Source organism: Misgurnus anguillicaudatus, unplaced genomic scaffold (assembly GCF_027580225.2).
Source record: "Misgurnus anguillicaudatus unplaced genomic scaffold, ASM2758022v2 HiC_scaffold_28, whole genome shotgun sequence".
Lineage (NCBI taxonomy): Eukaryota > Metazoa > Chordata > Actinopteri > Cypriniformes > Cobitidae > Misgurnus > Misgurnus anguillicaudatus.
The window spans coordinates 1,904,281-1,918,425 of NW_027395278.1; the positions used below are offsets into that span (position 1 = coordinate 1,904,281).

The 14,145-nt window shown below is 38.6% G+C and overlaps 1 long non-coding RNA gene across 1 annotated transcript; it reads right to left on the bottom strand.

The window, feature by feature from the left end:
* Positions 1-12,326: 12,326 nt before the first annotated feature.
* LOC141362586 (uncharacterized) lies at positions 12,327-13,902 on the bottom strand. The gene is made up of 2 exons (XR_012368315.1): positions 13,637-13,902; positions 12,327-13,173 (listed from the first exon to the last, which is right to left on the bottom strand). It is a non-coding gene; the product is annotated as an uncharacterized lncRNA (long non-coding RNA).
* Between the last annotated feature and the right edge of the window lie 243 nt (positions 13,903-14,145).

Here is a 14,145-nt window from a genome sequence, read left to right on the forward strand (position 1 = left end):
TTGTGTTTTCTACATCTAATGTGCAGTTTTGCTTACTTGGAGATACAAAGCTCATAGCTGCTCATGCCCTTATTCTGCATACTTCTTACTAGCTTCCAAAATTAACATCCAATCTGATGTTTCCAAGGATGCAAGAGCATGATAACAAAACACATATGTGTAGTCACAACAACGTGCAACAACTCTAACAATGTTTTACGTAGATATCAATGTAGTTCTATGTGCATTCCAGTAAATCTGTCCGATTACACCCATATGACCGAACTGCATTTCCTCCGTTTCAAGCTGTTCAGATGTGGGAAGCAAAAATTCCCCGTATTTTATTCTGGGCACAAACCATTCTTTCATGATCCAGCCAGCAGTGGAAGGTCCTGACCCCACTTCCACAGTCTCCGTCTGCTCAATGCCTGTTGCTTGGCTTGACTCTGCGTGGATTATTGCAACACTCCATGCGGGCACTTTGATGTAATAACTATGTGCAACTTGAAGGTAGAATGAAATCTCACCTGATGAAACACTGAATTGACAGACAGCTGGGTGGAAAATTTCACCATCACCACAATACCTCTGTCTGTATCCATCAATGAAACAGCCCCCCGCTTTGTTTAAAAAAACAGCATATTGTACAAGGCTTGTTTCCTGTTTCTTCTTGGCTTTGTAGGATAACTCTTGCAACATCAAAGTAATCATCACGGCTGTTGTGTGGAAGGTTACAATATATGCTGAAAGAGAAGCAAGAAAGAAAGAAACAAAGAAACAAAAAATGATAGAAAGAACAAGAAAGAGAGAGAGAGAGAGAGAGCTGTGTCCCAATTCAAAGGCTGCGAACCTATAAGGACATACTTTAAGACTGATTGCTTCATAACAGCATGACTGAAGGCTAGTAAGGCCGTCCCAATTTGAAGGATTCTAAAATAAAGCCTCAAAAAAGGAGAGAAAGAATGGATATTTCACAGCCTAGCCTATCCCAAGAATCATTGCGCGCCGGTAACGGCTGGATATTTTAAAATAAACAATTAAAACCTTTAATAAATAAAAGTGTGTATTTAGCAAAAACAAGTTTGCGTATTTCTAAGGTTGATTAATTTGATATACTGTTGGTTAGTTTAATCTACATCAATGTATCATATTTTCTCAAATAAAATGAATATTTTTCTGTTTCCATATTTATTTTAATAAGTCAGGAACGTCTCCGCTGTGTTGTGCAGACAGGCGCCGTGGGTGCGTGCAGCAGGTGATGCAAATTATTGGTCCTGCGAAGGCTAGAAAAATCCCAGGATGTCATTCGAAAAGAGTAGGGGGTGTGCCCCGGCATCCTGGCCAAAACTTGCCCATTGGCCTACGATGCCCGCTTCGCATCGTGCTGCATTACCACCTTGGGTGTGCATTATTTTCTTATAATTCAATGGCCCATCTTCAATTATTCCTTATGCTGAGTTTACACCAACCGCGTTTGAGGCGTCAAAGTTGCGTCTACCATGCGTGGTTTGCCGCTTGAACAATTTGGATGCATTTGTGCGTGTAGAGCGGAGTAGATGCGCAGAAAAAGCAAGCATTTGATGCGTATCAGAGGCAAAATTCGCTTCTTGTGGGAGGGGCAAGTGCTATGCGGTTGTCTGTTTGCAAGATGACTGATGCATTGATTGTGCATTTATCGAGAGTTACCAGTTTGTATTTGGTAACCTTACTATAGGGGGAAAATAAACGACGAGGGTCGATAAACGTCACGTGACTCAAAAGTGAAATTTGTATTACAACTTACCAGGTTGCCCAATGTCCTCACTGACACTCTTTCAAGTGAGGTCCTTTTTATTCCTGTCTCCTCTATAGAAATAAGAACTTGTGTCGTATAGCTCCGGGTGACTGCTTACAGACAATATCAAGCGTTGGTTGAATGAGTGACTCCGAGCGGGGCTGTCACCACAGCAGCAAGCAGGCTCCTGATTGGTTAACGCGGTGCGAAATTCCGCCAAAGTTCAAATTTTTCAGCTCGGGCGTCAGCCGCAAATTCGCGTGAACCGCATAATGCACAAAAAGCACCATTTGCGCGTACCGCACACAACGCTCAATTCGTGCCTTTCACGCGCGAATGAGGCGGAAACGCGTCTTCCGCGTCGCACCGAATGCCTCTTCGCAGGATCCTGACGCGCGTCAACATGTGTTCACATTGACTTAACATTGAAATCACTCACGCTTCACACCTCTACCGCGGTTGGTGTAAACCCAGCATTACACTCTCAGAAATAAAGGTTCAAAAGTTGTCACTGGGGCAGTACCTTTATTTTTGACTGTGTACATAATAACCAATTTTATTACTGGCAGTGCAGACAAAATGAATACAATAAATATGTTACACTGTCTGTTAGAAACAAATGATAAAAGAAGCTTTCAGATGACTTCACTCGCTTTAAAGCAAGTACACTTTTGCTGTATTGTTGTGGGAATTGTGCCATCTAGAGAATATACTACTTCACAACTTGGTGTTGAATTGACTGGGGAATCAAAGAAACAAAGCCTTCATTTTGATGGAAACGTTTGGAACCCTGCTCCCATTCAACTCTCCTCAAACACTAAACTGACTTTGATATTCGTCTTTTCTTTGTCTAAAATGGCTTAGGGCAGATCATGGGTGACACAGAACATGTCCACCTGTGTTTGTTTGCCTTTGGAGCTCTTCGGCACCAAGCGGTCTTTGACTGCTCTGCTGAGGAAACTTCTAATGGAGGTAATTCTTCAGCCAACCTCATTGTAGGCAAGAATGAACCCTGGCTTTAGTGTATTGATCCCTCGCGACTATCAATATAGTAAATGAGGTAATTTTGTTTGGAAACACACAAAGAGGTTGTGCTGCGTTTAACAACTTCATCTTTACAACAGGAAATAAATGTTAGCTGTCCTGCAAGCAGGTCCCACTCAGACACTCTGATCTGTTGCAGGTGTCCAAGTGCAAACTAATGACGGATTCAACTGATTGGATTTAGCTAATGGTGGCTACAAACAGATGAGATTATATGAAGTCTGAAGGCACTGATGGAAGAATTTACAAAGAATGAATTATTCTTACTGATTAAGGCATATATTTACACATGCTGTGTCTGTGTTGCTTTAGCACCTATTGCTTCAATCTTGTTGACTAAAAACCCCGGGATACTCCAGGTGACATTCTTTGTTCTTCTTTAAGGCTATCTTTACACAACAACGAAAAATATGTTTGAAAAATGTCATGCACACACCTACCGTATTTTCGGTAGAATAAGTCACATAAGTCAAAAATGCGCTTTGAAGACGAAAAAACATATAAGTCGCACTGGACTAGCCCTGCTGAAAAAACCAGCATACCAGCAAGACCAGCATATGTTGTGTTTTGGTGCTGGTTTGCTAGTGAACACCAGCTAAACCAGCATCAAACCAGCATCACCACCAGCATTAGCACTAGCTAAACCAGCATCAAACCAGCATTAGCACCAGCTAAACCAGCATTAGCACCAGCATCCCATTCTGGTCATACCAGCATATGTTGTGTTTTGGTGCTGGCATGCTGGTGACCACCAGCTAAACCAGCATAGACCAGCATAATTCCCATGCTGGTCCATGCTGGTTTGATGCTGGTTTTTTCAGCAGGGCTATACGTCGTGTTTATTTAGAAAATGATTTCCAAGCCGAAGAACAGACATTTAATCTGGAAAGGCAAGTTATTTAACTAAACAATAGCACAGAACAGCAGGCTGAATAGGTGTCCGTACATGTTAAAGTAACATAAACAGTTATTTACACGATACACAATAGCATACAAAAAATACCTGAGAGGCTGAATAGGCTAAATTACCACGACAAGCCAAATCAAGTTAAAAAAGATACCGAAGTCATTCCACATCACTGAATCCATTATATTACATAAATACAGGAGCAGCACAGAGCGGACTATTGTGGCTGTAGATGGTAATGGTTTCTCTTGGCTCATATAAAATAATTTAGACGTATAAGTCGCACCTGACTATAAGTTCCAGGACCCGCCAAACTATGAAAAAAGTGTGACTTATAGTCCGGAAAATACGGTACGCTGTTTTACATGTGCCAGTCCAGATGGCAATATTACCTTTTAAAGAAGCACTACAAGCCTGTGCACATACATATTCTTCTAGAGAGCACTAACTACAAACAATCTAGATGGGGCGAAAGTTTTATTTAGATGGACTACGAGGTAGGTTTTGTCACGGTCAATCCGTGTCATGTTTTGTTTCTGTTCTGTTTCTGTTCTGATCGTCATCACCTGGACATTCATTGATTACTTACCTGATTCATCCCGCAAGCTGCAAAGCCCCAATGTCCCTGGAGCTGACCGAGAGGGATCACTCAGAACTCCAGGACGGGCTCAAGCGAGCGGTCGCCACGCCCGATTCATTCCCCGGGGTGGTGGCCACGACACACGAGCTTGTTCCTGCTAGGGTTGAATCGTTCCAGTTGATTCCCTTGCTGGTCGAGTCGTCTGCTCTGATTCCTGGGAGGTCCACCGCCGTGCTCAATTCGGGGCTCGGAACGGACGTCACGCCTGATTGTTTCCCCGGGGTGGATGCCACGTGTGCGTAGTCTCAGCCTCAGACGTCACGCCCACAGACTGTTGGCTAAACGTCTGATGTTTTTCATACACTTTTTAGGAAACCCTGTGAGAATGTCAAAGTCGTCTTTGATAGGTTGAAATAAACCGGATTTCCAGGAGACGCGAGGGTCGCGATTAGTTTCGGTCCCTGGAAAACAAAGCTCTGACGTTCCATTGAGGAAGAGAATCAGTCGTGTTCACGTGGATAATAATTACCAGTTATCATGATCAGCTAAACATTGGATTCTCAAAAATATGCAAAGTTCGCGGCATAGACTCTCTAAAAGACGTCCGAGAGTTTTGCTTGAGGCAGTTAGTGGAGTCAAAAAGTTTGGTTCTCCTGAATTGCTTGTATGTGTTAAAAAGTGGAGAGATGCTTCAAACAGATGTTTAACGGGAACGTCTCATTGGTGTGGCTGTTGATGAAGTGCACAACGTTGTTCTATGGTGAGTAATGTTGTTTATTTAGATGCTATTCAGTTGTGACTGGTTATTTCAATAACTGATTTGTTGCCAGCCGGCTCGTTATTGTGGGGAGTCCGAAACGTGACGCTAGACGAAACAAACTGTGATTGGTTGTTTGACATGTCGGTCAAACAGCTCGTGGGTGGGCTTTGTCCAGAAAAAGCAGCGAAAAACACCAGACCTTCAGTATTGAAGGTCTGGCTACGCGAGACTACCGTGTGCGAGCCCGTTTCCCCAAGATGGTGGGAGGTGACTTCCGGAGGGATCGGATCCCCGCCGATTCCCAGGAGGGTCGAGTCGTCTGCCTCAGTTCCCGAGAGGGTCGCTTCAGCTTTTCCGGCTTCGTCCCGGCCTCCTGCTCTGCCGGCTTCATTCCGGCTCCCTGCCCTGCCGGCTCGCCCCGGCTCCGCAGTGGTTTTCAAGCCCTCCATCCTTCCTCCCTCCAGACTCACTTTCCCAGATTTTTGTTTTTGTTTATGTTTGGGTGGTGTCTGGAAGCCACTCTTTGAGGGGGGGTTATGTCACGGTTAATACGTGTCATGTTTTGTTTCTGTTCTGATCGTCGTCACCTGGACATTCATTGATTACTTACCTGATTCATTCCACCAGTTTGTCATTTAGTCTGTGTGTATTTATATCTGTGTTTGTGCAATACTCACTGCCAGATCACTGTCGCTACTTCCAGGTTTGTACCTGTGCTTCATATTACGTGTTCCTTACCTGCCCATTGTCTGATTCTCGTGTTTTGTTTCTCATTTGTCATTAAATGTTATTTATTCATCAAGAACTCTTCACTTGCGTCCTCGTCGTGACAGGTTTATTACAAGTGACCTTGAACTATGAAGTGCCAAACCTCATAAAAACAGCATGAAACTGTTTCAATCTACAGTTGAAAACTTCATATAAACTGCCCCTAAGAAGAAACGCTTAAAACAGCTAAGATTTTTCAAACACAATATAATTCATTGCTAGAATTTACTGTTTTTGGACATAGTTTCTGTAGGTGAAATCAAGGTGCTTCAGCTTCTAGAGAGGATTTGATTTGACAGGAAATTTGTATTCTGTATTCGATTTGTATTCCTTTTTTTAGTGCAGATGACAAACTGTAAGTTCTGAATAATTATATTTTCTGGATTGCAATTTTGTCAGCACTTTAAACATACAAGTTTATATATGAAGAGTTTAGTTCCAGAGTTTGGATTTCTGTAAAAACGTGTTTTCTATACCAAGAAAGTGACAAGATGAAAACTATTTTCTGTTACAAACTTTCACATAGCATATTTAGGTTATAATAACATTAAAAATTCAAATCCAGAATTAGATTTTCAAAGATTTATTATAAAAACGGATTATTGAATCAGTATATAAATGTGCATTAATCTCTGCCATGTTATATTCATTTAGTTGACTAGTGTGGTATATACTGATAAAGGAATTAAACATTAAAAGGCATTAATCAAAACACTTACTTTGTCATATTAAGAATACTGTCATTGCTGCTGTTATCCTTGGGACCTCATCGCTGAACTTTTTTGACAGCGATTAGCTGTAAAATGTTTTGGTCCTGATTGGCTTTTGTTGACTTTGGGTAAAATAATGTAAAGGTTTTCATAAGATCCCCTGGGGTCAGTGTGTTAGCATGACAGAAGCTTGATAATGTCGTGTGAGAACAAGCAACAGGCGTCATTTTTCCTTCGCCGGATTGCCTCTCACGTAAATTATTCGATTTTGATGACTTACGTTTCTTCCCCGCCACAGAAAACCACCACAGGTTTATCAATGCCATTAAAGTATTATTTTGTTTTTGTTTGTTTGTTGATCACGAAGTACAAAGTAGATGAGGAAAACTAGGATTCTGTGTGTATTCAACGTCCGCAATTATTGTTTACAATGTGTGGAATGGTGCGCTGTGATTTGTTAAGCAAATTTATTGCATTCTGCAGAGAAAGAGGACTGCAGTTTATCGCATTTTGGGGGAAAATATTGAGAAAATATTACAGAATAACAAGGCAGATATTGGATTTTGCGTAAAATTAAGAATACACTTTTTAATACTGACCTGATACAATAAAAATTTTTGTGAAAAAAACTTTTTTAACGCCGTTTATCGCGTTTTGGAACGAAACTCTTCATTTATCCTTAAGTATTTATACTATGAAGTATTTTTAATTTTGATTTATTTAAGTGAAGGAACAAGAAATGAAGAACAAATTATTTTCAAACTGGATGGGGCCCCAGCCCAGGTCACAGCCTTCTATTATCGCATCCTCTCAGACCAATGGAATTTAGAAGTACTTAACAGCCATTACAAAGTTTTTCTCAAAATTCATTTTAGCAACCGGTTAAATTTGGTTACACCAGTTTATTCAGAAAGTGCCCATGACTCTAAATATATGCCTGGTTGCAATGCTCATATCCTTCATTAAATCATCAGGATGAGTAATGTATGCCATGATCAATAGAAAAATCTGCAAATCTTTTGTAAAGCTTTAAGCTCCTATACAGAAGACTGTTTCTGCCCATGCTTGACCCAGCCATGAGCTAAAATAACCCAGCATTGTTTTGTGTGTAGATTAGATAACCGTGTGCTTTATAAAACATCTTTCACACAGCATTTGACAGCTTTAGATTCTCAGATTTGTTTGATTTAAAGATCAATAAACTTTATTTTAAAGCTTCACAAAGCTTTCTTTCTGCCATCACAGGCAACTACAACAGAAAGTTTAATTATTTGTAGTGCAGTCATTCTTGCTTACCATGAGCCAGGATCTTATAAACACCTTTGAAATCAGTTGTCTTGAAAATCATGCAGGCGATGTATTACGGGCTTCGTAAATGACTCCAGTAAGGATTCTGAACAGGCAACTGCCACTTGGGAAATAAACATCTTGAAATAGGCGTGGAGCCAGGAAATGAATCCCATTGCAGAATTAATCAACAGGGCTGTTTTAGAAGGAAACAATTTAGATTTGGATTGGATCTTTGCTGACATTGGGGTTATCAATGTGCCTCAGTGCGGCCCAGGCAGTATAATTTGATCCTTGATGTCCACACCAATGCCTGACGGATGTTAGCAGCTCAGGCTGGAATTGTGCTGCGAGTTGGCACATATTAACCAGGCCAAAGTAATCATATCTAGATCCAGTATGTACTGTATCCAGTGATTTGATTGAAAATCCTTGTCTAGTATCATACACGATCTGTCAACATATAGTCAGGTTTCAAATGTGTCATGATTAAAGCTGGATTTTGTATGAGCTATAGATTGTCTTCTTCTTAAAGACATTTATTCCATTTGAAGATAGAGAGGATTACGCCTCTTATAAAACTGCAGTATCAAACAAGATATTCCCTCATACTGCGAGAATGAACCAGTGATCTGAACTGAATTATCTGGGAAGATGGGAAGAATTTGGTATCAATATTTAAGACTCCCAGTGATGTTAAAATCTCCAAGCTCTTGTTTCTGTCAATAGTTTCTCATTGAGAGATATCTTAGACATATTTTATTTATGCAGCAAAGGCACTCAAAGAAAAAATGAATTTTGCCTTTAAAATGTTTAACAGTTTGGATTTAGCTATCCTTTACACAGAGGTTTTGTATGGGGTTTCTATTATGACAGCATCACTTTAACAGAGACAGATTTGTAGATTAAAATAAGCAAAAGTATCAGATGTGTTTATTTTAAATTTGGTCTTATACTTTGACAAAATATGTTGACCATATTAAAACCTTAAGCTGCTCTAAAAAGTTTTGAGACTGCCCTCCAAAAATAATGACCTCATAGTTCGTGCAAGCAGCTTATTATGACATACAGTTACATGTATGTGCACTGTAAAAAAGATTTGTTGGTTCAATTAAAAAAAAATAGGTGTCCTGGTTGCCTTAAAATTTTACGTTGAATTAAAGAGCACCTATTTGCCGATTCACGTTTTGACATTTCCTTTTATGTGTAAGTGTGTATTAGTACATGTTAACGATATGCAAAAGGAAAATAACCCAAAGTAAATAATGACGCAAGTTATCGTTTCCAATGTAAATCTCTTTTATTGGACTACACCAAACACACGAATTGTAGGCAACAGTTTACTTCCTGGGACTGCTGATGTAGACAAGAACAACATTATCATACCGTATTTTCCGGACTATAAGCCGCTTCGGAGTATAAATCGCATTAATCAAAAATGCGCATAAAATATACAAGGTAATGTTGTCTCTTGGTTCATATATGTCAAAATTAATTCATATTGACTTACAAGTCGCACCTGACTATAAGTTGCAGGACCAGCCAAACTATGAAAAAAAGTGCAACTTATAGTCCGGAAAATACGGGAAATACTTCTGATTCGGACTTACAGCCTGTAAGTTAACTCCTGTTTATTGCATTGTGACCAAATCTTTCAAACAATTTGGTTACTCTGTTATGTATCTGTACAGCACTTTGGTCAGCTAGAGCTGAATTTAAATGTGCGTTATAAATAAACTTACTTACTTACTTACTTACTTACAAACAAGGTAAGAAGCATCACGTTTCCGGCTGATGTCAAATGTATTCAGGCCAGTCACAACGTAAAGATTAGCTGGCCGATCAGGGACACAGAGCTTTTCAAATCTGTGCGTTTCAGGAAGAGAGTCAAATCTGGAGCTACAAAAATGTACGTTATGTGAAAAGAATGTGTTTTTTAATAACCACAAACAAATTGTATCATAACAAATACACAAAAAACGTTGTTTTTTAGCAATGAAATAGGCACTTGCCCCCTCGGTTTTTTGAGCCAAATGGATTTTGCATGCAACCTCAAAATCAAAGAAGGGTCCGTTAATCTGTTACTTGTCTTTATATCTGTTTAATATGTAAAATATTATAAATTTTGTGCTCCATCCTTGTCACTTTTCAGAGATTTTCGCTGTTTTGATAGTGTTCTGATTGTGTTACATTACTTTATTCTGGCGGCAGGCGCCAGTACAGTAATGTGCCGTTAACCTCCTCTGTGTAGAAAATGTATGATTTAAAATGTGACCATCTTGAGGTTATATTAGTAGATTTCTAGATACATCTTGGTACAACTCCAAAGTTCGCCAGAGTTCACGGGGGCACGGAATCACACATGCTCACATATGGGGTAAAATTCCTCTAATAATTTTATCTAAACATTTTTTTTAATCATTATGAACATTAAACTCAATCATGTGGCTATAGCTTATGTAATTTTCATTGTTTATTTATGGATTTAAAATTATATTAATTTATAGGATAATGCAGTTGTTGTGTAAAATGCAGTAATGACACAATTAAAGTCATTAAACAAAACGTAAATAAACAAAACATGCCGTTTCAGATGTAAATATGATGCCATTATGTAATTATTCCGATTGAATAGTATTTGATATGAAAGTTAGTCAACACTTTTATTTTGGAGATTTTTGCATGAAGGCAGGGGTGCTTAAATTGTTAGAAATGCAAGTGCCATGGAAAAGACTGAAAGCTTTATAATATTTCGTTTTGATTTCTATGTATGCACAAATTTCTGTGAGCTGTGCACAATGTGCCCCCTTAAAAAAATGGTGCATGATGCCCCTGGGTGCACTTTAACTCACTTTTTTTAAGGCAACCAGGTAACTTACTTTTTTAAGTTGAACCAACTTTTCTTTACAGTGTGTTAGAAATAAGCACCTGTTTAGTAGCTTATGACCTGTGGTTATGTTTCAAGGTTGTTTAATGCATGAGGTTAGACACATTTAATTATCTACATTTTTAACTCATTCACCGCCATTGACGAGTTATCTCGTCAATTATGAGTTAATATTTAACTAATAAATATGCCTTTCTGGACAAATTTCAAAGTGAAAGAGTAATACCGCTTTTATCCACTGGACGGCGCCAAACCGAATTTATCAAAAACGGAAGTTAAAAAGATTTAATGATTTATTTTAACTGCCTTTATGTTTGATAGTCATTCTGAGTCTGATCTCTAACATAAATTCCTTTACAAAAACGCAATTTTTTAAGCTTTTTGCTCAAAATGTTGTATTTTTGAAGAGAAATATCCATATTTCAGTGGTTAAATTAAGTGGAAAAAGTAAATATATAATGAAAGTTTTTTCCCCATTTTGTTTGTTTGTTTGTTTATTGTTTGTTTGAAAGCAGAGGGTGTGTATGTTTATATATTTATAGAAGATAATTTTTCCTGCAAGAAATTTTGTGAAACTTTTGTTAAAATCACAAAAATGCAGGTGGGCAACTTTTCTCAAAAAGGCTGGCGGTGAATGAGTTAAAATGAAAAATGGATGTGTTATGTTAAAAACACAATACAAATCCATTCATTGCTGAAAAATACAGCAAATAATAGAAGAAAACAAAGAACTGTTTAGCACGTCAGTTGGTAGATCATTCTGCTAGCAACAGCAATGTCACAGGTTTGATTCCCTGGGATGCAGGTACTGATAAAATGTAAAGCCTGAATGCACTGTGAACAGTTATGGATAAAAGCTTCTGCCAAATAAATAAATGTAATGTAAATAAATGTATATATTACTTATCATTCAGAATTTGAACCTTGTGAATTGAAAATAAATAACTCCTATTCACCTTATTCCGCCACGCCCCTTTTTAATTCTTCGCTCTTCCGCATTTTGTCAACCGACTTCCGCTGCTAATATGGCACAGTGCATTCGGTGGTTAGTTTGGTGGTTATAAGATTGTTTGTAGTTCACTATAACTTTAGCGAAATGACAAATATCGCTACTGCTGTAAATGGTTTAAATTAGGAGCACGGTTAAAACTTCATACGACGCTCGGATAGTCTTATATTGTCCCATCAATCGTCTCGTCGTCTCGTCGGCCGCGGCAAGTAACCTGGCATATTTAATTACCTCGTCCTGTCAGGAGTTGATGGAGCAGCATTGAAAATTATTAAAAGTATGTCTACCAATATTTACACAGTGATTTCGTCTTTTTTAAAGCAAATGTGCACCTTAGCCAGTCCAATAACTATTTCGTTTTTATGTGGTACCATGATAGAATTCATTTGCAAACTTGCCAACACTTATTCCTTCCAATCAGGAGACTTAAATAATTTTAAGTGGAATCTACAAAGCTCACATGTGGTTTAAGAAATTCCTTACAGATAATATCTGATCACACTGTAAAGGTTTATATAACTGCATGGCAGGTTACATCTGATCACATAGTAAATGTTTAATATAACTGCATGACAGGTAACAGCTGATCACAAAGGTTTAATATAAATGCACAACATCTGATCACATTGTAAAGGTTTAATATAAATGCACAACATCTGATCACATTGTAAAGGTTTAATATACAGTAAATGCACAACATCTGATCACATTGTAAAGGTTTAATATAGTTGCACAACATCTGATCACATTGTAAAGGTTTAATATAAATGCACAACATCTGATCACACTGTAAATGTTTAATATCACTGCATGACATCTGATCACATATGAAGGTTTAATGTAACTTTACAACAGGTAAAGCAAGACCACCCTGCAATAAATTAAGACACAGCTTTATCTGAGTCATCAGGAGCCGATCCCAAGTGTTTATCTGGAAGCTTTTGGTGTATGTACTGGTAAAGTGCTTGGCGACTGTGTAATGGATGCAATATCAACCCTCTGTAAAGCTGAACCAAAGATGGTTGTTTCTCAGCAGAGATATGTACATTTGTGCCAGCTCAACACATTGAAGCAGTTTCTCGGACAGGGTTTACAGGACTAGGCCTTAATTATATTAGGACATTTTAGTTTTTACAAACAAACCCTACAAAAAAACAAGACTGGTGCACATCTTGTGACAAAACAATGGCACTCATATATGTTGATGTATGTCAGTAAAAAGTGTTTTTAAATTATTGTAGCTCAAATATGCATTTTAGCCTGGGACCAGGATAAGCCCTGTCAGGGAAACTGCACCATTGTTTTCCCATATCAGATGTAGGTTGCTTCAGGTTGAGTTGTGATGTTAAAGTGTAGTTGTGGTCAGAGACGGATGGATCCTCCCATTGTGTTTCTGCATCACAGTTTAGGAACATGTTGATTGTATCATCCTCACAGTTGTCCACTGCATCACTACACATCAATGCATCTGTGAAAACAATATAACCATAAACATTTTTATGTTAGTATTTAAAATAAACTTGCATCATGAGAATTAATATATAAATGGCACCCATACTTAAACAGAACAGTGTGTAAGAGAGAGATGCATTAAAAAGAGACAGTAACATTATACACACAACCTTTAACTTCAGTGTTAAATAATACGTTGTTTAATAGGTCATTATCAATATCTGAATGAGAAATGAACTGACATTCTAGCATCTGAAATCTCAGTAACTTGTAGGAATCACGTGGGCTACTGTAAGAATGCAATGTACTATAATATCTCGTTGTACTATCGTAAATATAAAAATATAGGTTGACAATTAAAACCATTCAAATAGTTGCTTTTTATAAACTAACGTTACTGATCTTAAGTGTATTTGTAGAACGGACTACACAAATCTAACTTTAGGCGAACGAGCACAAAGTTAGCTAAGATAGCTTACCTGAAACTGGCCACCTTTTCAACACCCGGCGTGGTTTAAAGTTACCGGAACATCGTAGTCGAACCATTCTTGGGATAAGGAACCATTCTCAGCTGGCTTAAAATTGGTAAGAATGAAACATAAAGGCGCCCGAGTGAGCTTTTTAAGCTTAACGCGTCGCCTTCAGTCACTGCCTCAGCTGCTCATCGTCTATGCGGCCGGAAGAACGTTGACAAAATGAGCGAAATGGCGCCGCCCTTGTTGTCGTGAAAAATAAGGTGAATAGTAGGAATTTAGGGAAACATATAGGTGAAGATTTCTCCATTTAGACTCCATTTTTGTTGGCTGATCTCTCGTTTACCCGCCTGCTTTATATCAGCAGTCACACGTAATGAAAGAGTTTCACTGCTTTTAGCATCTGGTCCTTTGGAACCTCATGCTGGACTTTACTCAAGTTGGCGTGAAAAGTGTCAGCGCTTACAGTTATCACAGCAAATCACAGTCACTTTCAGCCCATAATGGTACTGATC